Source organism: Lepus europaeus, unplaced genomic scaffold, assembly GCF_033115175.1.
Source record: "Lepus europaeus isolate LE1 unplaced genomic scaffold, mLepTim1.pri SCAFFOLD_44, whole genome shotgun sequence".
NCBI lineage: Eukaryota > Metazoa > Chordata > Mammalia > Lagomorpha > Leporidae > Lepus > Lepus europaeus.
The window spans coordinates 1,471,322-1,496,482 of record NW_026909316.1 but is presented as its reverse complement, the minus strand read 5'-3'; positions in this window follow the sequence as shown (position 1 = coordinate 1,496,482).

Genomic DNA, 25,161 nt, shown 5'->3' with positions numbered 1-25,161 from the left:
TGCAGTGAGACACTGTTTACCAGAGTTCTGTATATGTGTGTAGAGAGAAACTCTTCCCAAAAGTTCTGTACCCTCAGCAGAGGCATATGCAGAAATTGGGATTTCTGTATCATGAGTGTAAGAGATGCCACTTGTGGGAGCTCTGCTACCTGGATGTAGAGAGAAGCAGTTTACCGGAGTTCTCTATCCTTGGTGTAGAGAGGAGCTGTTTACAGGAGTTGCGTATCCTGGAATTAGGCATTCGCTATATGTGGGTATTCTGTATGCTGAGTGTAGCAGGTGCAGCTTTCGGGAGTTCTGTAATCCAAGTGTAGAGAGATGCAGTTTCCAGTAGTTCTGTATGTTGAATGTAGAGAGAAGCTGTTTCCAAGAGTTCTGTAGTCTGAGAGTAGGCATATGCTGTATATGGGATTCCTGTTGCCTGAGTGTAGCCGACACAGCTTCTGGGAGATCTGTAACCTAGAATTAGAGAGACACAGTTTACCGAAGTTGTGTATCAGGTTGTAGGGAGAAGCTGTTTCCAAGAGTTCTGGAGCATGGCACTAGGCATACGCAATGTATGGGATTTCTGTATCCTAAGTGTAGCAGATGCAGCTTAGAGGAGCTCAGTAAGCTGGCTGTAAAGAGAAGCAGTTTCCAAGAGTTCTGTATCCTTGGTGTAGGGAGAAGCTGTTTCCAGGAGTTCTGTAGCCTATGAGCAAGTGTGCGCTATACGCGGGTTTTCTGTATGCTGAGTGTAGCACACACAGCTTATGGGCGTTCTGTCTCGTGCATGTCATGAGACACTGTTTACCAGAGTATGTGTGTGCGTGTAGAGAGAAACTGTTTCCAAGAGTTCTGTAGCCTAGCAGAGGCATATGCAGTAATTGGGATTTCTGTATCCTGAGTGTAGGAGATGCCGCTTATGGGAGCTCTGCTACCTAGATGTAGAGAGAAGCATTTTACCGGAGTTCTCTATCCTTGGTGTAGAGAGCAGCTATTTACTGGAGTTCGGTAGCCTGGAATTAGGCATCCGCTCTATTCGGGTTTTCGGTATGCTGTGTGTAAGAGATGCAGCTTACGGGCGTTCCATAACCTAAGTGCAGAGACATCCAGTATCCAGGAGTTCCGTATGTTGAATGTAGAGAGAAGCTGTTTCTAAGATTTCGGTAGCCTGGGCATAGGTATTCGGTATATGCGGGTTTTCTGTATGCTGAGTGCAGCAGACGCAGCTTCTGGCAGATCTGCAACCTAGAATTAGAGAGACACAGTTTACCGAAGTTGTGTATCAGGTTGTAGGGAGAAGCTGTTTCCAAGAGTTCTGGAGCATGGCACTAGGCATACGCAATGTATGGGATTTCTGTATCCTAAGTGTAGCAGATGCAGCTTAGAGGAGCTCAGTAAGCTGGCTGTAAAGAGAAGCAGTTTCCAAGAGTTCTGTATCCTTGGTGTAGGGAGAAGCTGTTTCCAAGAGTTCTGTAGCCTGGCAAGAGGCATATGCAGCAATTGGGTTTTGTGTATCCTGAGTGTAGGAGACGCCACTTATGGGAGCTCTGTTACCTGGATGTAGAGAGAAGCAGTTTACCGGAGTTCACTATCCTGGGTGTAGAGAGGAGCTGTTTACAGGAGTTGCATATCCTGGAATTAGGCATTCGCTATATGTGGGTATTCTGTATGCTGAGTGTAGCAGGTGCAGCTTTCGGGAGTTCTGTAATCCAAGTGTAGAGAGATGCAGTTTCCAGTAGTTCCGTATGTTGAATGTAGAGAGAAGCTGTTTCCAAGAATTCTGTAGTCTGAGAGTAGGCATATGCTGTATATGGGATTCCTGTTGCCTGAGTGTAGCCGACGCAGCTTCTGGGAGATCTGTAACCTAGAATTAGAGAGACACAGTCTACCGAAGTTCTGTATAAGAGTGTAGGGAGAAGCTGTTTCCAAGAGTTTGGTATCCTGGCAATAGGCATACGCAATATATGGGATTTCTTTAGCAGATGCAGCTTACAGGAGCTCAGTAACCTGGCTGTAAAGAGAAGCAGTTTCCAAGAGCTCTCTATCCTTGGTGTAGGGAGAATCTATTTCCAAAAGTTCTGTAGCCTATGCGCAGGAATTCGCTATACGATGGTTTTCTGTATGCTCTGTGTAGCAGATGCACATTTCAGGAGTTCTGTAATCTATGTGTAGAGAGATGCAGTTTCCAATAGCTCTGTATGTTGAATGTAGAGAGAAGCTATGTCCAAGAGTTCTGTAGTCTGAGAGAAGGCATACGCTGTATATGGGATTCCTGTTGCCTGAGTGTAGCCGATGCAGCTTCTGGAAGATCTGTAACCTAGAATTAGAGAGACACAGTTTAGCGAAGTTCTGTATCAGAGTGTAGGGAGAAGCTGTTTCCAAGCATTCTGTAGCCTATGAGAAGGTATTCGCTATACGCGGGTTTTCTGTATGCTGAGTGTAGCACACGCAGCATATGGGCGTTCTGTTTCGTGCATGTCGTGAGACACTGTTTACCAGAGTTCTGTATAGGGGTGTAGAGAGAAACTCTTTCCAAGAGTTCTGTAGCCTCGGAAGAGGCATATGCAAAATTGGGATTTCTGTATCCTGAGTGTAGGAGACGCCACTCATGGGAGCTCGGCTACCTGGATGTAGAGAGAAACAGTTTACCAGAGTTCGCTATCCTTGGTGTAGAGAGGAGTTGTTCACAGGAGTTGCGTATCCTGGAATTAGGCATTCGCTATGTGTGGGTATTCTGGATTCTGAGTGTAGCAGGTGCATGTTTCGGGAGTTCTGTAATCCAAGTGTAGAGAGATGCAGTTTCCAGTAGTTCTGTATGTTGAATGTAGAGAGAAGCTGTTTCCAAGAGTTCTGTAGTCTGAGAGTAGGCATACGCTGTATATGGGATTCCTGTTGCCTGAGTGTAGCCGACGCAGCTTCTGGGAGATCTGTAACCTAGAATTAGAGAGACAAGGTTTACCGAAGTTCTGTATCAGAGTGTAGGGAGAAGCTGTTTCCAAGAATTCTGTAGCCTATGAGCAGGTATTCGATATACGCAGGTTGTCAGTATGCTGCTTGTGCTAACACAGCTTATGGGAGTTCTGTATCTTGAATGTAGTGAGACACAGTGTACCAGAGTTCTGTATAGGGGTGTAGAGAGAAACTGTTTCCAAGAGTTATGGAGCCTAGCAAGAGGCATATGCAGTAATTGGGATTTCTGTATCCTGAGTGTAGGAGACGCCACTGATGGGAGCTCTGCTACCTGGGTGTAGAGAGAAGCAGTTAACCGGAGTTCGCTATCCTTGGTGTAGAGAGGAGCTGTTTACAGGAGTTCTGTATCCTGGAATTAGGCATTCGCTATGTATGGGTATTCATTATGCTGAGTGCAGCAGACGCAGCTTATGGGAGCTCTGCAACCTAGATGTGGAGAAAAGCAGTTTACCGGTGTTCTCTATCCTTGGTGTAGAGAGCAGCTATTTACTCGAGTTCGGTAGCCTGGAATTAGGCATTCGCTCTATGTGGGTTTTCGGTATGCTGTATGTAAGAGATGCAGCTTACGGGAGTTCCATAACCTAAGTGCAGAGACATACAGTATCCATGAATTCCGTATGTTGAATGTTTCTAAGATTTTGGTAGCCTGGGCATAGGTATTCGGTATATGTGGGTTTTCTGTATGCTCAGTGCAGCAGACGCAGCTTATGGGAGATCTGCAACCTAGAATTAGAGAGACACAGTTTACCGAAGTTGTGTATCAGGTTGTAGGGAGAAGCTGTTTCCAAGAGTTCTGGAGCCTGGCAATTGGCATTAGCAATGTATGGGATTTCTGTATCCTAAGTGTAGCAGATGCAGCTTACAGGAGCTCAGTAACCTGGCTTGAAAGAGAAGCAATTTCCAAGAGTTCTCTATCCTTGGTGTAGGGAGAAGCTGTTTCCAAGAATTCTGTAGCCTATGAGCAGGTATTCGCTATATGCGGGTTTTCTGTATGCTGAGTGTAGCACACACAGCTTATGCGCGTTGTGTCTCGTGCATGTCGTGAGACACTGTTTACCAGAGTTCTGTATATGCGTGTAGAGAGAAACTGTTTCCAAGAGTTCTGGAGCCTAGCAAGAGGCATATGCAGTAATTGGGATTTCAGTATCCTGAGTGTAGGAGACGCCACTGATGGGAGCTCTGCTACCTGGATGTAGAGAGAAGCAGTTTACTGGAGTTCGCTATCCTTGGTGTAGAGAGGAGCTGTTTACAGGAGTTGCGTATCCTGGAATTAGGCATTCGCTATGTGTCGGTATTCTGTATGCTGAGTGTAGCAGATGCAGCTTTCGGGAGTTCTGTAATCTAAGTGTAGAGAGATGCAGTTTCCAGTAGTTGTGTATGTTGAATGTAGAGAGAAGCTGTTTCCAAGAGTTCTGTAGTCTGAGAGTAGGCATACGCTGTATATGGGATTCCTGTTGCCTGAGTGTAGCTGACGCAGCTTCTGGGAGATCTGTAAGCTAGAATTCGAGAGACACAGTTTACCGAAGTTCGGTATCAGAGTGTAGGGAGAAGCTGTTTCCAAGCATTCTGTAGCCTATGAGCAGGTATTCGCTATATGCGGGTTTTCTGTATGCTGCGTGTGGCAGACGCAGCTTATGCGAGTTTTGTATCTTGAATGTAGTGAGACACAGTTTACCAGAGTTATGTATAGGGGTGTAGAGAAAAACTCTTTCCTAGAGTTCTGTAGCCTGGCATAGGCTTATGCAGTAACTGGGATTTCTGTATCCAGAGTGTAGGAGATGCCGCTTATGGGAGCTCTGCTACCTGGATGTAGAGAGAAGCAGTTTACCGGAGTTCGCTATCCTAGGTGTAGATAGCAGCTATTTACTGGAGTTCGGTAGCCTGGAATGAGGCATTCGCTCTATGCGGGTTTTCGGTAAGCTGCGTGTAAGAGATGCAGCTTACGGGCGTTCCATAACCTAAGTGCAGAGACATACAGGATCCAGGAGTTCCGTATGTTGAATGTAGAGAGAAGCTGTTTCTAAGATTTCGGTAGCCTGGGCATAGGTATTCGGTATATGCGGGTTTTCTGTATGCTGAGTGCAGCAGACGCAGCTTCTGGCAGATCTGCAACCTAGAATTAGAGAGACACAGTTTACCGAAGTTGTGTATCAGGTTGTAGGGAGAAGCTGTTTCCAAGAGTTCTGGAGCATGGCACTAGGCATACGCAATGTATGGGATTTCTGTATCCTAAGTGTAGCAGATGCAGCTTAGAGGAGCTCAGTAAGCTGGCTGTAAAGAGAAGCAGTTTCCAAGAGTTCTGTATCCTTGGTGTAGGGAGAAGCTGTTTCCAAGAGTTCTGTAGCCTGGCAAGAGGCATATGCAGCAATTGGGTTTTGTGTATCCTGAGTGTAGGAGACGCCACTTATGGGAGCTCTGTTACCTGGATGTAGAGAGAAGCAGTTTACCGGAGTTCACTATCCTGGGTGTAGAGAGGAGCTGTTTACAGGAGTTGCATATCCTGGAATTAGGCATTCGCTATATGTGGGTATTCTGTATGCTGAGTGTAGCAGGTGCAGCTTTCGGGAGTTCTGTAATCCAAGTGTAGAGAGATGCAGTTTCCAGTAGTTCCGTATGTTGAATGTAGAGAGAAGCTGTTTCCAAGAATTCTGTAGTCTGAGAGTAGGCATATGCTGTATATGGGATTCCTGTTGCCTGAGTGTAGCCGACGCAGCTTCTGGGAGATCTGTAACCTAGAATTAGAGAGACACAGTCTACCGAAGTTCTGTATAAGAGTGTAGGGAGAAGCTGTTTCCAAGAGTTTGGTATCCTGGCAATAGGCATACGCAATATATGGGATTTCTTTAGCAGATGCAGCTTACAGGAGCTCAGTAACCTGGCTGTAAAGAGAAGCAGTTTCCAAGAGCTCTCTATCCTTGGTGTAGGGAGAATCTATTTCCAAAAGTTCTGTAGCCTATGCGCAGGAATTCGCTATACGATGGTTTTCTGTATGCTCTGTGTAGCAGATGCACATTTCAGGAGTTCTGTAATCTATGTGTAGAGAGATGCAGTTTCCAATAGCTCTGTATGTTGAATGTAGAGAGAAGCTATGTCCAAGAGTTCTGTAGTCTGAGAGAAGGCATACGCTGTATATGGGATTCCTGTTGCCTGAGTGTAGCCGATGCAGCTTCTGGAAGATCTGTAACCTAGAATTAGAGAGACACAGTTTAGCGAAGTTCTGTATCAGAGTGTAGGGAGAAGCTGTTTCCAAGCATTCTGTAGCCTATGAGAAGGTATTCGCTATACGCGGGTTTTCTGTATGCTGAGTGTAGCACACGCAGCATATGGGCGTTCTGTTTCGTGCATGTCGTGAGACACTGTTTACCAGAGTTCTGTATAGGGGTGTAGAGAGAAACTCTTTCCAAGAGTTCTGTAGCCTCGGAAGAGGCATATGCAAAATTGGGATTTCTGTATCCTGAGTGTAGGAGACGCCACTCATGGGAGCTCGGCTACCTGGATGTAGAGAGAAACAGTTTACCAGAGTTCGCTATCCTTGGTGTAGAGAGGAGTTGTTCACAGGAGTTGCGTATCCTGGAATTAGGCATTCGCTATGTGTGGGTATTCTGGATTCTGAGTGTAGCAGGTGCATGTTTCGGGAGTTCTGTAATCCAAGTGTAGAGAGATGCAGTTTCCAGTAGTTCTGTATGTTGAATGTAGAGAGAAGCTGTTTCCAAGAGTTCTGTAGTCTGAGAGTAGGCATACGCTGTATATGGGATTCCTGTTGCCTGAGTGTAGCCGACGCAGCTTCTGGGAGATCTGTAACCTAGAATTAGAGAGACAAGGTTTACCGAAGTTCTGTATCAGAGTGTAGGGAGAAGCTGTTTCCAAGAATTCTGTAGCCTATGAGCAGGTATTCGATATACGCAGGTTGTCAGTATGCTGCTTGTGCTAACACAGCTTATGGGAGTTCTGTATCTTGAATGTAGTGAGACACAGTGTACCAGAGTTCTGTATAGGGGTGTAGAGAGAAACTGTTTCCAAGAGTTATGGAGCCTAGCAAGAGGCATATGCAGTAATTGGGATTTCTGTATCCTGAGTGTAGGAGACGCCACTGATGGGAGCTCTGCTACCTGGGTGTAGAGAGAAGCAGTTAACCGGAGTTCGCTATCCTTGGTGTAGAGAGGAGCTGTTTACAGGAGTTCTGTATCCTGGAATTAGGCATTCGCTATGTATGGGTATTCATTATGCTGAGTGCAGCAGACGCAGCTTATGGGAGCTCTGCAACCTAGATGTGGAGAAAAGCAGTTTACCGGTGTTCTCTATCCTTGGTGTAGAGAGCAGCTATTTACTCGAGTTCGGTAGCCTGGAATTAGGCATTCGCTCTATGTGGGTTTTCGGTATGCTGTATGTAAGAGATGCAGCTTACGGGAGTTCCATAACCTAAGTGCAGAGACATACAGTATCCATGAATTCCGTATGTTGAATGTTTCTAAGATTTTGGTAGCCTGGGCATAGGTATTCGGTATATGTGGGTTTTCTGTATGCTCAGTGCAGCAGACGCAGCTTATGGGAGATCTGCAACCTAGAATTAGAGAGACACAGTTTACCGAAGTTGTGTATCAGGTTGTAGGGAGAAGCTGTTTCCAAGAGTTCTGGAGCCTGGCAATTGGCATTAGCAATGTATGGGATTTCTGTATCCTAAGTGTAGCAGATGCAGCTTACAGGAGCTCAGTAACCTGGCTTGAAAGAGAAGCAATTTCCAAGAGTTCTCTATCCTTGGTGTAGGGAGAAGCTGTTTCCAAGAATTCTGTAGCCTATGAGCAGGTATTCGCTATATGCGGGTTTTCTGTATGCTGAGTGTAGCACACACAGCTTATGCGCGTTGTGTCTCGTGCATGTCGTGAGACACTGTTTACCAGAGTTCTGTATATGCGTGTAGAGAGAAACTGTTTCCAAGAGTTCTGGAGCCTAGCAAGAGGCATATGCAGTAATTGGGATTTCAGTATCCTGAGTGTAGGAGACGCCACTGATGGGAGCTCTGCTACCTGGATGTAGAGAGAAGCAGTTTACTGGAGTTCGCTATCCTTGGTGTAGAGAGGAGCTGTTTACAGGAGTTGCGTATCCTGGAATTAGGCATTCGCTATGTGTCGGTATTCTGTATGCTGAGTGTAGCAGATGCAGCTTTCGGGAGTTCTGTAATCTAAGTGTAGAGAGATGCAGTTTCCAGTAGTTGTGTATGTTGAATGTAGAGAGAAGCTGTTTCCAAGAGTTCTGTAGTCTGAGAGTAGGCATACGCTGTATATGGGATTCCTGTTGCCTGAGTGTAGCTGACGCAGCTTCTGGGAGATCTGTAAGCTAGAATTCGAGAGACACAGTTTACCGAAGTTCGGTATCAGAGTGTAGGGAGAAGCTGTTTCCAAGCATTCTGTAGCCTATGAGCAGGTATTCGCTATATGCGGGTTTTCTGTATGCTGCGTGTGGCAGACGCAGCTTATGCGAGTTTTGTATCTTGAATGTAGTGAGACACAGTTTACCAGAGTTATGTATAGGGGTGTAGAGAAAAACTCTTTCCTAGAGTTCTGTAGCCTGGCATAGGCTTATGCAGTAACTGGGATTTCTGTATCCAGAGTGTAGGAGATGCCGCTTATGGGAGCTCTGCTACCTGGATGTAGAGAGAAGCAGTTTACCGGAGTTCGCTATCCTAGGTGTAGATAGCAGCTATTTACTGGAGTTCGGTAGCCTGGAATGAGGCATTCGCTCTATGCGGGTTTTCGGTAAGCTGCGTGTAAGAGATGCAGCTTACGGGCGTTCCATAACCTAAGTGCAGAGACATACAGGATCCAGGAGTTCCGTATGTTGAATGTAGAGAGAAGCTGTTTCTAAGATTTCGGTAGCCTGGGCATAGGTATTCGGTATATGCGGGTTTTCTGTATGCTGAGTGCAGCAGACGCAGCTTCTGGCAGATCTGCAACCTAGAATTAGAGAGACACAGTTTACCGAAGTTGTGTATCAGGTTGTAGGGAGAAGCTGTTTCCAAGAGTTCTGGAGCATGGCACTAGGCATACGCAATGTATGGGATTTCTGTATCCTAAGTGTAGCAGCTGCAGCTTAGAGGAGCTCAGTAACCTGGCTGTAAAGAAAAGCAGTTTCCAAGAGTTCTGTATCCTTGGTGTAGGGAGAAGCTGTTTCCAGGAGTTCTGTAGCCTGGCAAGAGGCATATGCAGTAATTGGGATTTCTGTATCCTGAGTGTAGGAGATGCCGCTTATGGGAGCTCTGCTTCCTAGATGTAGACAGAAGCAGTTTACCGGAGTTCTCTATCCTTGGTGTAGAGAGCAGCTATTTACTGGAGTTCGGTAGCCTGGAATGAGGCATTCGCTCTATGCGGGTTTTCGGTATGCTGCGTGTAAGAGATGCAGCTTACGGGCGTTCCATAACCTAAGTGCAGAGACATACAGTATCCAGGAGTTCCGTATGTTGAATGTAGAGAGAAGCTGTTTCTAAGATTTCGGTAGCCTGGGCATAGGTATTCGGTATATGCGGGTTTTCTGTATGCTGAGTGCAGCAGACGCAGCTTCTGGCAGATCTGCAACCTAGAATTAGAGAGACACAGTTTACCGAAGTTGTGTATCAGGTTGTAGGGAGAAGCTGTTTCCAAGAGTTCTGGAGCATGGCACTAGGCATACGCAATGTATGGGATTTCTGTATCCTAAGTGTAGCAGATGCAGCTTAGAGGAGCTCAGTAAGCTGGCTGTAAAGAGAAGCAGTTTCCAAGAGTTCTGTATCCTTGGTGTAGGGAGAAGCTGTTTCCAGGAGTTCTGTAGCCTATGAGCAAGTGTGCGCTATACGCGGGTTTTCTGTATGCTGAGTGTAGCACACACAGCTTATGGGCGTTCTGTCTCGTGCATGTCATGAGACACTGTTTACCAGAGTATGTGTGTGCGTGTAGAGAGAAACTGTTTCCAAGAGTTCTGTAGCCTAGCAGAGGCATATGCAGTAATTGGGATTTCTGTATCCTGAGTGTAGGAGATGCCGCTTATGGGAGCTCTGCTACCTAGATGTAGAGAGAAGCAGTTTACCGGAGTTCTCTATCCTTGGTGTAGAGAGCAGCTATTTACTGGAGTTCGGTAGGCTGGAATTAGGCATCCGCTCTATGCGGGTTTTCGGTATGCTGCGTGTAAGAGATGCAGCTTACGGGCGTTCCATAACCTAAGTGCAGAGACATACAGTATCCAGGAGTTCCGTATGTTGAATGTATAGAGAAGCTGTTTCTAAGATTTCGGTAGCCTGGGCATAGGTATTCGGTATATGTGGGTTTTCTGTATGCTGAGTGCAGCAGACGCAGCTTCTGGCAGATCTGCAACCTAGAATTAGAGAGACACAGTTTACCGAAGTTGTGTATCAGGTTGTAGGGAGAAGCTGTTTCCAAGAGTTCTGGAGCATGGCACTAGGCATACGCAATGTATGGGATTTCTGTATCCTAAGTGTAGCAGATGCAGCTTAGAGGAGCTCAGTAAGCTGGCTGTAAAGAGAAGCAGTTTCCAAGAGTTCTGTATCCTTGGTGTAGGGAGAAGCTGTTTCCAAGAGTTCTGTAGCCTGGCAAGAGGCATATGCAGCAATTGGGTTTTGTGTATCCTGAGTGTAGGAGACGCCACTTATGGGAGCTCTGTTACCTGGATGTAGAGAGAAGCAGTTTACCGGAGTTCACTATCCTGGGTGTAGAGAGGAGCTGTTTACAGGAGTTGCGTATCCTGGAATTAGGCATTCGCTATGTGTGGGTATTCTGTATGCTGAGTGTAGCAGATGCAGCTTTCGGGAGTTCTGTAATCTAAGTGTAGAGAGATGCAGTTTCCAGTAGTTCTGTATGTTGAATGTAGAGAGAAGCTGTTTCCAAGAGTTCTGTAGTCTGAGAGTAGGCATACGCTGTATATGGGATTCCTGTTGCCTGAGTGTATCCGACGCAGCTTCTGGGAGATCTGTAAGCTAGAATTAGAGAGACACAGTTTACCGAAGTTCGGTATCAGAGTGTAGGGAGAAGCTGTTTCCAAGAATTCTGTAGCCTATGAGCAGGTACTCGCTATACGCGGGTTTTCTGTATGCTGCGTGGGGCAGACACAGCTTATGCGAGGTCCGTATCTTGAATGTAGAGAGACACAGTTTACCAGAGTTATGTATATGCATGTAGAGAGAAACTGTTTCCAAGAGTTCTGTAGCCTAGCAGAGGCATATGCAGTAATTGGGATTTTTGTATCCTGAGTGTAGGAGATGCCGCTTATGGGAGCTCTGCTACCTGGATGTAGAGAGAAGCAGTTTACCGGAGTTCGCTATCCTTGGTGTAGAGAGCAGCTATTTACTGGAGTTCGGTAGCCTGGAATTAGGCATTCGCTCTATGCGGGTTTTCGGTATGCTGCGTGTAAGAGATGCAGCTTACGGGCGTTCCATAACCTAAGTGCAGAGACATACAGTATCCAGGAGTTCCGTATGTTGAATGTATAGAGAAGCTGTTTCTAAGATTTCGGTAGCCTGGGCATAGGTATTCGGTATATGTGGGTTTTCTGTATGCTGAGTGCAGCAGACGCAGCTTCTGGCAGATCTGCAACCTAGAATTAGAGAGACACAGTTTACCGAAGTTGTGTATCAGGTTGTAGGGAGAAGCTGTTTCCAAGAGTTCTGGAGCATGGCACTAGGCATACGCAATGTATGGGATTTCTGTATCCTAAGTGTAGCAGATGCAGCTTAGAGGAGCTCAGTAAGCTGGCTGTAAAGAGAAGCAGTTTCCAAGAGTTCTGTATCCTTGGTGTAGGGAGAAGCTGTTTCCAAGAGTTCTGTAGCCTGGCAAGAGGCATATGCAGCAATTGGGTTTTGTGTATCCTGAGTGTAGGAGACGCCACTTATGGGAGCTCTGTTACCTGGATGTAGAGAGAAGCAGTTTACCGGAGTTCACTATCCTGGGTGTAGAGAGGAGCTGTTTACAGGAGTTGCGTATCCTGGAATTAGGCATTCGCTATGTGTGGGTATTCTGTATGCTGAGTGTAGCAGATGCAGCTTTCGGGAGTTCTGTAATCTAAGTGTAGAGAGATGCAGTTTCCAGTAGTTCTGTATGTCGAATGTAGAGAGAAGCTGTTTCCAAGAGTTCTGTAGTCTGAGAGTAGGCATACGCTGTATATGGGATTCCTGTTGCCTGAGTGTAGCCGACGCAGCTTCTGGGAGATCTGTAACCTAGAATTAGAGAGACACAGTTTACCGAAGTTCGGTATCAGAGTGTAGGGAGAAGCTGTTTCCAAGAATTCTGTAGCCTATGAGCAGGTACTCGCTATACGCGGGTTTTCTGTATGCTGCGTGGGGCAGACACAGCTTATGCGAGTTCCGTATCTTGAATGTAGTGAGACACAGTTTACCAGAGTTATGTATATGCATGTAGAGAGAAACTGTTTCCAAGAGTTCTGTAGCCTGGCAAGAGGCATATGCAGTAATTGGGATTTCTGTATCCTGAGTGTAGGAGATGCCGCTTATGGGAGCTCTGCTTCCTAGATGTAGACAGAAGCAGTTTACCGGAGTTCTCTATCCTTGGTGTAGAGAGCAGCTATTTACTGGAGTTCGGTAGCCTGGAATGAGGCATTCGCTCTATGCGGGTTTTCGGTATGCTGCGTGTAAGAGATGCAGCTTACGGGCGTTCCATAACCTAAGTGCAGAGACATACAGTATCCAGGAGTTCCGTATGTTGAATGTAGAGAGAAGCTGTTTCTAAGATTTCGGTAGCCTGGGCATAGGTATTCGGTATATGCGGGTTTTCTGTATGCTGAGTGCAGCAGACGCAGCTTCTGGCAGATCTGCAACCTAGAATTAGAGAGACACAGTTTACCGAAGTTGTGTATCAGGTTGTAGGGAGAAGCTGTTTCCAAGAGTTCTGGAGCATGGCACTAGGCATACGCAATGTATGGGATTTCTGTATCCTAAGTGTAGCAGATGCAGCTTAGAGGAGCTCAGTAACCTGGCTGTAAAGAGAAGCAGTTTCCAAGAGTTCTGTATCCTTGGTGTAGGGAGAAGCTGTTTCCAAGAGTTCTGTAGCCTGGCAAGAGGCATATGCAACAATTGGGTTTTGTGTATCCTGAGTGTAGGAGACGCCACTTATGGGAGCTCTGTTACCTGGATGTAGAGAGAAGCAGTTTACCGGAGTTCACTATCCTGGGTGTAGAGAGGAGCTGTTTACAGGAGTTGCGTATCCTGGAATTAGGCATTCGCTATGTGTGGGTATTCTGTATGCTGAGTGTCGCAGATGCAGCTTTCGGGAGTTCTGTAATCTAAGTGTAGAGAGATGCAGTTTTCAGTAGCTCTGTATGTCGAATGTAGAGAGAAGCTGTTTCCAAGAGTTCTGTAGTCTGAGAGTAGGCATACGCTGTATATGGGATTCCTGTTGCCTGAGTGTAGCCGACGCAGCTTCTCGGAGATCTGTAACCTAGAATTAGAGAGACACAGTTTACCGAAGTTCGGTATCAGAGTGTAGGGAGAAGCTGTTTCCAAGAATTCTGTAGCCTATGAGCAGGTACTCGCTATACGCGGGTTTTCTGTATGCTGCGTGTGGCAGACACAGCTTATGCGAGTTCCGTATCTTGAATGTAGTGAGACACAGTTTACCAGAGTTATGTATATGCATGTAGAGAGAAACTGTTTCCAAGAGTTCTGTAGCCTGGCAAGAGGCATATGCAGTAATTGGGATTTCTGTATCCTGAGTGTAGGAGATGCCGCTTATGGGAGCTCTGCTACCTAGATGTAGAGAGAAGCAGTTTACCGGAGTTCACTATCCTGGGTGTAGAGAGGAGCTGTTTACAGGAGTTGCGTATCCTGGAATTAGGCATTCGCTATGTGTGGGTATTCTGTATGCTGAGTGTAGCAGATGCAGCTTTCGGGAGTTCTGTAATCTAAGTGTAGAGAGATGCAGTTTCCAATAGTTCTGTATGTCGAATGTAGAGAGAAGCTGTTTCCAAGAGTTCTGTAGTCTGAGAGTAGGCATACGCTGTATATGGGATTCCTGTTGCCTGAGTGTAGCCGACGCAGCTTCTGGGAGATCTGTAACCTAGAATTAGAGAGACACAGTTTACCGAAGTTCGGTATCAGAGTGTAGGGAGAAGCTGTTTCCTAGAATTCTGTAGCCTATGAGCAGGTACTCGCTATACGCGGGTTTTCTGTATGCTGCGTGTGGCAGACACAGCTTATGCGAGTTCCGTATCTTGAATGTAGTGAGACACAGTTTACCAGAGTTATGTATATGCATGTAGAGAGAAACTGTTTCCAAGAGTTCTGTAGCCTGGCAAGAGGCATATGCAGTAATTGGGATTTCTGTATCCTGAGTGTAGGAGATGCCGCTTATGGGAGCTCTGCTTCCTAGATGTAGACAGAAGCAGTTTACCGGAGTTCTCTATCCTTGGTGTAGAGAGCAGCTATTTACTGGAGTTCGGTAGCCTGGAATGAGGCATTCGCTCTATGCGGGTTTTCGGTATGCTGCGTGTAAGAGATGCAGCTTACGGGCGTTCCATAACCTAAGTGCAGAGACATACAGTATCCAGGAGTTCCGTATGTTGAATGTAGAGAGAAGCTGTTTCTAAGATTTCGGTAGCCTGGGCATAGGTATTCGGTATATGCGGGTTTTCTGTATGCTGAGTGCAGCAGACGCAGCTTCTGGCAGATCTGCAACCTAGAATTAGAGAGACACAGTTTACCGACGTTGTGTATCAGGTTGTAGGGAGAAGCTGTTTCCAAGAGTTCTGGAGCATGGCACTAGGCATACGCAATGTATGGGATTTCTGTATCCTAAGTGTAGCAGATGCAGCTTAGAGGAGCTCAGTAACCTGGCTGTAAAGAGAAGCAGTTTCCAAGAGTTCTGTATCCTTGGTGTAGGGAGAAGCTGTTTCCAGGAGTTCTGTAGCCTATGAGCAAGTGTGCACTATACTCGGGTTTTCTGTATGCTGAGTGTAGCACACACAGCTTATGGGCGTTCTGTCTCGTGCATGTCATGAGACACTGTTTACCAGAGTATGTGTGTGCGTGTAGAGAGAAACTGTTTCCAAGAGTTCTGTAGCCTAGCAGAGGCATATGCAGTAATTGGGATTTCTGTATCCTGAGTGTAGGAGATGCCGCTTATGGGAGCTCTGCTACCTAGATGTAGAGAGAAGCAGTTTACCGGATTTCTCTATCCTTGGTGTAGAGAGCAGCTATTTACTGGAGTTCGGTAGGCTGGAATTAGGCATCCGCTCTATGCGGGTTTTCGGTATGCTGTGTGTAAGAGATGCAGCTTACGGGCGTTCCATAACCTAAGTGCAGAGACATACAGTGTCCAGGAGTTCCGTATGTTGAATGTAGAGAGAAGCTGTTTCTAAGATTTCGGTAGCCTGGGCATAGGTATTCGGTATATGCGGGTTTTCTGTATGCTGAGTGCAGCAGACGCAGCTTCTGGCAGATCTGCAACCTAGAATTAGAGAGACACAGTTTACCGAAGTTGTGTATCAGGTTGTAGGGAGAAGCTGTTTCCAAGAGTTCTGGAGCATGGCACTAGGCATACACAATGTATGGGATTTCTGTATCCTAAGTGTAGCAGATGCAGCTTAGAGGAGCTCAGTAAGCTGGCTGTAAAGAGAAGCAGTTTCCAAGAGTTCTGTATCCTTGGTGTAGGGAGAAGCTGTTTCCAAGAGTTCTGTAGCCTGGCAAGAGGCATATGCAGCAGTTGGGTTTTGTGTATCCTGAGTGTAGGAGACGCCACTTATGGGAGCTTTGTTACCTGGATGTAGAGAGAAGCAGTTTACCGGAGTTCACTATCCTGGGTGTAGAGAGGAGCTGTTTACAGGAGTTGCGTATCCTGGAATTAGGCATTCGCTATGTGTGGGTATTCTGTATGCTGAGTGTAGCAGATGCAGCTTTCGGGAGTTCTGTAATCTAAGTGTAGAGAGATGCAGTTTCCAGTAGTTCTGTATGTCGAATGTAGAGAGAAGCTGTTCCAAGAGTTCTGTAGTCTGAGAGTAGGCATACGCTTTATATGGGATTCCTGTTGCCTGAGTGTAGCCGACGCAGCTTCTGGGAGATCTGTAACCTAGAATTAGAGAGACACAGTTTACCGAAGTTCGGTATCAGAGTGTAGGGAGAAGCTGTTTCCAAGAATTCTGTAGCCTATGAGCAGGTACTCGCTCTACGCGTGTTTTCTGTATGCTGCGTGTGGCAGACACAGCTTATGCGAGTTCCGTATCTTGAATGTAGTGAGACACAGTTTACCAGAGTTATGTATATGCATGTAGAGAGAAACTGTTTCCAAGAGTTCTGTAGCCTAGCAGAGGCATATGCAGTAATTGGGATTTTTGTATCCTGAGTGTAGGAGATGCCGCTTATGGGAGCTCTGCTACCTGGATGTAGATAGAAGCAGTTTACCGGAGTTCGCTATCCTTGGTGTAGAGAGCAGCTATTTACTGGAGTTCGGTAGCCTGGAATTAGGCATTCGCTCTATGCGGGTTTTCGGTATGCTGCGTGTAAGAGATGCAGCTTACGGGCGTTCCATAACCTAAGTGCAGAGACATACAGTATCCAGGAGTTCTGTATGTTGAATGTAGAGAGAAGCTGTTTCTAAGATTTCGGTAGCCTGGGCATAGGTATTCGGTATATGCGGGTTTTCTGTATGCTGAGTGCAGCAGACGCAGCTTCTGGCAGATCTGCAACCTAGAATTAGAGAGACACAGTTTACCGAAGTTGTGTATCAGGTTGTAGGGAGAAGCTGTTTCCAAGAGTTCTGGAGCATGGCACTAGGCATACGCAATGTATGGGATTTCTGTATCCTAAGTGTAGCAGATGCAGCTTAGAGGAGCTCAGTAAGCTGGCTGTAAAGAGAAGCAGTTTCCAAGAGTTCTGTATCCTTGGTGTAGGGAGAAGCTGTTTCCAGGAGTTCTGTAGCCTATGAGCAAGTGTGCGCTATACGCGGGTTTTCTGTATGCTGAGTGTAGCACACACAGCTTATGGGCGTTCTGTCTCGTGCATGTCATGAGACACTGTTTACCAGAGTATGTGTGTGCGTGTAGAGAGAAACTGTTTCCAAGAGTTCTGTAGCCTAGCAGAGGCATATGCAGTAATTGGGATTTCTGTATCCTGAGTGTAGGAGATGCCGCTTATGGGAGCTCTGCTACCTAGATGTAGAGAGAAGCAGTTTACCGGATTTCTCTATCCTTGGTGTAGAGAGCAGCTATTTACTGGAGTTCGGTAGGCTGGAATTAGGCATCCGCTCTATGCGGGTTTTCGGTATGCTGTGTGTAAGAGATGCAGCTTACGGGCGTTCCATAACCTAAGTGCAGAGACATACAGTATCCAGGAGTTCCGTATGTTGAATGTAGAGAGAAGCTGTTTCTAAGATTTCGGTAGCCTGGGCATAGGTATTCGGTATATGCGGGTTTTCTGTATGCTGAGTGCAGCAGACGCAGCTTCTGGCAGATCTGCAACCTAGAATTAGAGAGACACAGTTTACCGAAGTTGTGTATCAGGTTGTAGGGAGAAGCTGTTTCCAAGAGTTCTGGAGCATGGCACTAGGCATACGCAATGTATGGGATTTCTGTATCCTAAGTGTAGCAGATGCAGCTTAGAGGAGCTCAGTAAGCTGGCTGTAAAGAGAAGCAGTTTCCAAGAGTTCTGTATCCTTGGTGTAGGGAGAAGCTGTTTCCAAGAGTTCTGTAGCCTGGCAAGAGGCATATGCAGCAATTGGGTTTTGTGTATCCTGAGTGTAGGAGACGCCACTTATGGGAGCTCTGTTACCTGGATGTAGAGAGAAGCAGTTTACCGGAGTTCACTATCCTGGGTGTAGAGAGGAGCTGTTTACAGGAGTTGCGTATCCTGGAATTAGGCATTCGCTATGTGTGGGTATTCTGGATGCTGAGTGTAGCAGATGCAGCTTTCGGGAGTTCTGTAATCTAAGTGTAGAGAGATGCAGTTTCCAGTAGTTCTGTATGTCGAATGTAGAGAGAAGCTGTTTCCAAGAGTTCTGTAGTCTGAGAGTAGGCATACGCTTTATATGGGATTCCTGTTGCCTGAGTGTAGCCGACGCAGCTTCTGGGAGATCTGTAACCTAGAATTAGAGAGACACAGTTTACCGAAGTTCGGTATCAGAGTGTAGGGAGAAGCTGTTTCCAAGAATTCTGTAGCCTATGAGCAGGTACTCGCTATACGCGGGTTTTCTGTATGCTGCGTGTGGCAGACACAGCTTATGCGAGGTCCGTATCTTGAATGTAGTGAGACACAGTTTACCAGAGTTATGTATATGCATGTAGAGAGAAACTGTTTCCAAGAATTCTGTAGCCTAGCAGAGGCATATGCAGTAATTGGGATTTCTGTATCCTGAGTGTAGGAGATGCCGCTTATGGGAGCTCTGCTACCTGGATGTAGAGAGAAGAAGTTTACCGGAGTTCGCTATCCTTGGTGTAGCGAGCGCTATTTACTGGAGTTCGGTAGCCTGGAATGAGGCATTCGCTCTATGCGTGTTTTCGGTATGCTGCGTGTAAGAGATGCAGCTTACGGGCGTTCCATAACCTAAGTGCAGAGACATCCAGTATCCAGGAGTTCCGTATGTTGAATGTAGAGAGAAGCTGTTTCTAAGATTTCGGTAGCCTGGGCATAGGTATTCGGTATATGTGGGTTTTCTGTATGCTGAGTGCAGCAGACGCAGCTTCTGGCAGATCTGCAACCTAGAATTAGAGAGACACAGTTTACCGAAGTTGTGTATCAGGTTGTAGGGAGAAGCTGTTTCCAAGAGTTCTGGAGCATGGCACTAGGCATACGAAATGTATGGGATTTCTGTATCCTAAGTGTAGCAGATGCAGCTTAGAGGAGCTCAGTAAGCTGGCTGTAAAGAGAAGCAGTTTCCAAGAGTTCTGTATCCTTGGTGAAGGGAGAAGCTGTTTCCAGGACTTCTGTAGCCTATGAGCAAGTGTTCGCTGTACGCTGGTTTTCTGTATGCTGAGTGTAGCACACACAGCTTATTGGCGTTCTGTCTCGTGCATGTCGTGAGACAGTGTTTACCAGAGTATGTGTGTGCATGTAGAGAGAAACTGTTTCCAAGAGTTCTGTAGCCTAGCAGAGGCATATGCAGTAATTGGGATTTCTGTATCCTGAGTGTAGGAGATGCCGCTTATGGGAGCTCTGCTACCTAGATGTAGAGAGAAGCAGTTTACCGGAGTTCTCTATCCTTGGTGTAGAGAGCAGCTATTTACTGGAGTTCGGTAGCCTGGAATGAGGCATTAGCTCTATGCGGGTTTTCGGTATGCTGCATGTAAGAGATGCAGCTTACGGGCGTTCCATAACCTAAGTGCAGAGACATACAGTATCCAGGATTTCCATATGTTGAATGTAGAGAGAAGCTGTTTCTAAGATTTCGGTAGTCTGAGAGTAGGCATACGCTGTATATGGGATTCCTGTTGCCTGAGTGTAGCCGACGCAGCTTCTGGGAGATCTGTAACCTAGAATTAGAGAGACACAGTTTACCGAAGTTCGGTATCAGAGTGTAGGGAGAAGCTGTTTCCAAGAATTCTGTAGCCTATGAGCAGGTACTCGCTATACGCGGGTTTTCTGTATGCTGCGTGTGGCAGACACAGCTTATGCGAGTTCCGTATCTTGAATGTAGTGAGACACAGTTTACCAGAGTTCTGTATATGGATGTAGAGAAACTCTTTCCAAGAGTTCTGTAGCCTGGCAAGACATATGCAGTAATTGGGATTTCTGTATCCTGAGTGTAGGAGATGCCGCTTATGGGAGCTCTGCTACCTAGATGTAGAGAGAAGCAGTTTACCGGAGTTCTCTATCCTTGGTGTAGAGAGCAGCTATTTACTGGAGTTCGGTAGCCTGGAATTAGGCATTCGCTCTATGCGGGTTTTCGGTATGCTGCGTGTAAGAGAAGCAGCTTACGGGCGTTCCATAACCTAAGTGCAGAGACAACAGTATCCAGGAGTTCCGTATGTTGAATGTAGAGAGAAGCTGTTTCTAAGATTTCGGTAGCCTGGGCATAGGTATTCGGTATATGCGGGTTTTCTGTATGCTGAGTGCAGCAGACGCAGCTTCTGGCAGATCTGCAACCTAGAATTAGAGAGACACAGTTTACCGAAGTTGTGTATCAGGTTGTAGGGAGAAGCTGTTTCCAAGAGTTCTGGAGCATGGCACTAGGCATACGCAATGTATGGGATTTCTGTATCCTAAGTGTAGCAGATGCAGCTTAGAGGAGCTCAGTAACCTGGCTATAAAGAGAAGCAGTTTCCAAAAGTTCTGTATCCTTGGTGTAGGGAGAAGCTGTTTCCAGGAGTTCTGTAGCCTGGCAAGAGGCATATGCAACAATTGGGTTTTGTGTATCCTGAGTGTAGGAGACGCCACTTATGGGAGCTCTGTTACCTGGATGTAGAGAGAAGCAGTTTACCGGAGTTCACTATCCTGGGTGTACAGAGGAGCTGTTTACAGGAGTTGCGTATCCTGGAATTAGGCATTCGCTATGTGTGGGTATTCTGTATGCTGAGTGTCGCAGATGCAGCTTTCGGGAGTTCTGTAATCTAAGTGTAGAGAGATGCAGTTTTCAGTAGCTCTGTATGTCGAATGTAGAGAGAAGCTGTTTCCAAGAGTTCTGTAGTCTGAGAGTAGGCATACGCTGTATATGGGATTCCTGTTGCCTGAGTGTAGCCGACGCAGCTTCTGGGAGATCTGTAACCTAGAATTAGAGAGACACAGTTTACCGAAGTTCGGTATCAGAGTGTAGGGAGAAGCTGTTTCCAAGAATTCTGTAGCCTATGAGCAGGTACTCGCTATACGCGGGTTTTCTGTATGCTGCGTGTGGCAGACACAGCTTATGCGAGTTCCGTATCTTGAATGTAGTGAGACACAGTTTACCAGAGTTATGTATATGCATGTAGAGAGAAACTCTTTCCAAGAGTTCTGTAGCCTGGCAAGAGGCATATGCAGTAATTGGGATTTCTGTATCCTGAGTGTAGGAGATGCCGCTTATGGGAGCTCTGCTACCTAGATGTAGAGAGAAGCAGTTTACCAGAGTTCGCTATCCTTGGTGTAGAGAGCAGCTATTTACTGGAGTTCGGTAGCCTGGAATGAGGCATTCGCTCTATGCGGGTTTTCGGTATGCTGCGTGTAAGAGATGCAGCTTACGGGCGTTCCATAACCTAAGTGCAGAGACATACAGTATCCAGGAGTTCCATATGTTGAATGTAGAGAGAAGCTGTTTCTAAGATTTCGGTAGCCTGGGCATAGGTATTCGGTATATGCGGGTTTTCTGTATGCTGAGTGCAGCAGACACAGCTTCTGGCAGATCTGCAACCTAGAATTAGAGAGACACAGTTTACCGAAGTTCGGTATCAGAGTGTACGGAGAAGCTGTTTCCAAGAATTCTGTAGCCTTTGAGCAGGTACTCGCTATACGCGGGTTTTCTGTATGCTGCGTGTGGCAGACACAGCTTATGCGAGTTCCGTATCTTGAATGTAGTGAGACACAGTTTACCAGAGTTATGTATATGCATGTAGAGAGAAACTCTTTCCAAGAGTTCTGTAGCCTGGCAAGAGGCATATGCAGTAATTGGGATTTCTGTATCCTGAGTGTAGGAGATGCCGCTTATGGGAGCTCTGCTACCTAGATGTAGAGAGAAGCAGTTTACCAGAGTTTGCTATCCTTGGTGTAGAGAGCAGCTATTTACTGGAGTTCGGTAGCCTGGAATGAGGCATTCGCTCTATGCGGGTTTTCGGTATGCTGCGTGTAAGAGATGCAGCTTACGGGCGTTCCATAACCTAAGTGCAGAGAGATACAGTATCCAAGAGTTCCGTATGTTGAATGTAGAGAGAAGCTGTTTCTAAGATTTCGGTAGCCTGGGCATAGGTATTCGGTATATGCGGGTTTTCTGTATGCTGAGTGCAGCAGACGCAGCTTCTGGCAGATCTGCAACCTAGAATTAGAGAGACACAGTTTACCGAAGTTGTGTATCAGGTTGTAGGGAGAAGCTGTTTCCAAGAGTTCTGGAGCATGGCACTAGGCATACGCAATGTATGGGATTTCTGTATCCTAAGTGTAGCAGATGCAGCTTAGAGGAGCTCAGTAACCTGGCTGTAAAGAGAAGCAGTTTCCAAGAGTTCTGTATCCTTGGTGTAGGGAGAAGCTGTTTCCAAGAGTTCTGTAGCCTGGCAAGAGGCATATGCAGCAATTGGGTTTTGTGTATCCTGAGTGTAGGAGACGCCACTTATGGGAGCTCTGTTACCTGGATGTAGAGAGAAGCAGCTTACCGGAGTTCACTATCCTGGGTGTAGAGAGCAGCTATTTACTGGAGTTCGGTATCCTGGAATTAGGCATTCGCTATGTGTGGGTATTCTGTATGCTGAGTGTCGCAGATGCAGCTTTCGGGAGTTCTGTAATCTAAGTGTAGAGAGATGCAGTTTCCAGTAGTTCTGTATGTCGAATGTAGAGAGAAGCTGTTTCAAAGAGTTCTGTAGTCTGAGAGTAGGCATACGCTGTATATGGGATTCCTGTTGCCTGAGTGTAGCCGACGCAGCTTCTGGGAGATCTGTAACCTAGAATTAGAGAGACACAGTTTACCGAAGTTCGGTATCAGAGTGTACGGAGAAGCTGTTTCCAAGAATTCTGTAGCCTATGAGCAGGTACTCGCTCTACGCGGGTTTTCTGTATGCTGCGTGTGGCAGACACAGCTTATGCGAGTTCCGTATCTTGAATGTAGTGAGACACAGTTTACCAGAGTTATGTATATGCATGTAGAGAGAAACTGTTTCCAAGAGTTCTGTAGCCTAGCAGAGGCATATGCAGTAATTGGGATTTTTGTATCCTGAGTGTAGGAGATGCCGCTTATGGGAGCTCTGCTACCTGGATGTAGAGAGAAGCAGTTTACCGGAGTTCGCTATCCTTGGTGTAGAGAGCAGCGATTTACTGGAGTTCGGTAGCCTGGAATTAGGCATTCGCTCTATGCGGGTTTTCGGTATGCTGCGTGTAAGAGATGCAGATTACGGGCGTTCCATAACCTAAGTGCAGAGACATACAGTATCCAGGAGTTCTGTATGTTGAATGTAGAGAGAAGCTGTTTCTAAGATTTCGGTAGCCTGGGCATAGGTATTCGGTATATGCGGGTTTTCTGTATGCTGAGTGCAGCAGACGCAGCTTCTGGCAGATCTGCAACCTAGAATTAGAGAGACACAGTTTACCGAAGTTGTGTATCAGGTTGTAGGGAGAAGCTGTTTCCAAGAGTTCTGGAGCATGGCACTAGGCATACGCAATGTATGGGATTTCTGTATCCTAAGTGTAGCAGATGCAGCTTAGAGGAGCTCAGTAAGCTGGCTGTAAAGAGAAGCAGTTTCCAAGAGTTCTGTATCCTTGGTGTAGGGAGAAGCTGTTTCCAGGAGTTCTGTAGCCTATGAGCAAGTGTGCGCTATACGCGGGTTTTCTGTATGCTGAGTGTAGCACACACAGCTTATGGGCGTTCTGTCTCGTGCATGTCATGAGACACTGTTTACCAGAGTATGTGTGTGCGTGTAGAGAGAAACTGTTTCCAAGAGTTCTGTAGCCTAGCAGAGGCATATGCAGTAATTGGGATTTCTGTATCCTGAGTGTAGGAGATGCCGCTTATGGGAGCTCTGCTACCTAGATGTAGAGAGAAGCAGTTTACCGGAGTTCTCTATCCTTGGTGTAGAGAGCAGCTATTTACTGGAGTTCGGTAGGCTGGAATTAGGCATCCGCTCTATGCGGGTTTTCGGTATGCTGTGTGTAAGAGATGCAGCTTACGGGCGTTCCATAACCTAAGTGCAGAGACATACAGTATCCAGGAGTTCCGTATGTTGAATGTAGAGAGAAGCTGTTTCTAAGATTTCGGTAGCCTGGGCATAGGTATTCGGTATATGCGGGTTTTCTGTATGCTGAGTGCAGCAGACGCAGCTTCTGGCAGATCTGCAACCTAGAATTAGAGAGACACAGTTTACCGAAGTTGTGTATCAGGTTGTAGGGAGAAGCTGTTTCCAAGAGTTCTGGAGCATGGCACTAGGCATACGCAATGTATGGGATTTCTGTATCCTAAGTGTAGCAGATGCAGCTTAGAGGAGCTCAGTAAGCTGGCTGTAAAGAGAAGCAGTTTCCAAGAGTTCTGTATCCTTGGTGTAGGGAGAAGCTGTTTCCAAGAGTTCTGTAGCCTGGCAAGAGGCATATGCAGCAATTGGGTTTTGTGTATCCTGAGTGTAGGAGACGCCACTTATGGGAGCTCTGTTACCTGGATGTAGAGAGAAGCAGTTTACCGGAGTTCACTATCCTGGGTGTAGAGAGGAGCTGTTTACAGGAGTTGCGTATCCTGGAATTAGGCATTCGCTATGTGTGGGTATTCTGTATGCTGAGTGTAGCAGATGCAGCTTTCGGGAGTTCTGTAATCTAAGTGTAGAGAGATGCAGTTTCCAGTAGTTCTGTATGTCGAATGTAGAGAGAAGCTGTTTCCAAGAGTTCTGTAGTCTGAGAGTAGGCATACGCTTTATATGGGATTCCTGTTGCCTGAGTGTAGCCGACGCAGCTTCTGGGAGATCTGTAAGCTAGAATTAGAGAGACACAGTTTACCGAAGTTCGGTATCAGAGTGTAGGGAGAAGCTGTTTCCAAGAATTCTGTAGCCTATGAGCAGGTACTCGCTATACGCGGGTTTTCTGTATGCTGCGTGTGGCAGACACAGCTTATGCGAGTTCCGTATCTTGAATGTAGTGAGACACAGTTTACCAGAGTTATGTATATGCATGTAGAGAGAAACTGTTTCCAAGAATTCTGTAGCCTAGCAGAGGCATATGCAGTAATTGGGATTTCTGTATCCTGAGTGTAGGAGATGCCGCTTATGGGAGCTCTGCTACCTGGATGTAGAGAGAAGAAGTTTACCGGAGTTCGCTATCCTTGGTGTAGCGAGCGCTATTTACTGGAGTTCGGTAGCCTGGAATGAGGCATTCGCTCTATGCGGGTTTTCGGTATGCTGCGTGTAAGAGATGCAGCTTATGGGCGTTCCATAACGTAAGTGCAGAGACATCCAGTATCCAGGAGTTCCGTATGTTGAATGTAGAGAGAAGCTGTTTCTAAGAGTTCGGTAGCCTGGGCATAGGTATTCGGTATATGCGGGTTTTCTGTATGCTGAGTGCAGCAGGCGCAGCTTCTGGGAGATCTGCAACCTAGAATTAGAGAGACACAGTTTACCGAAGTTGTGTATCAGGTT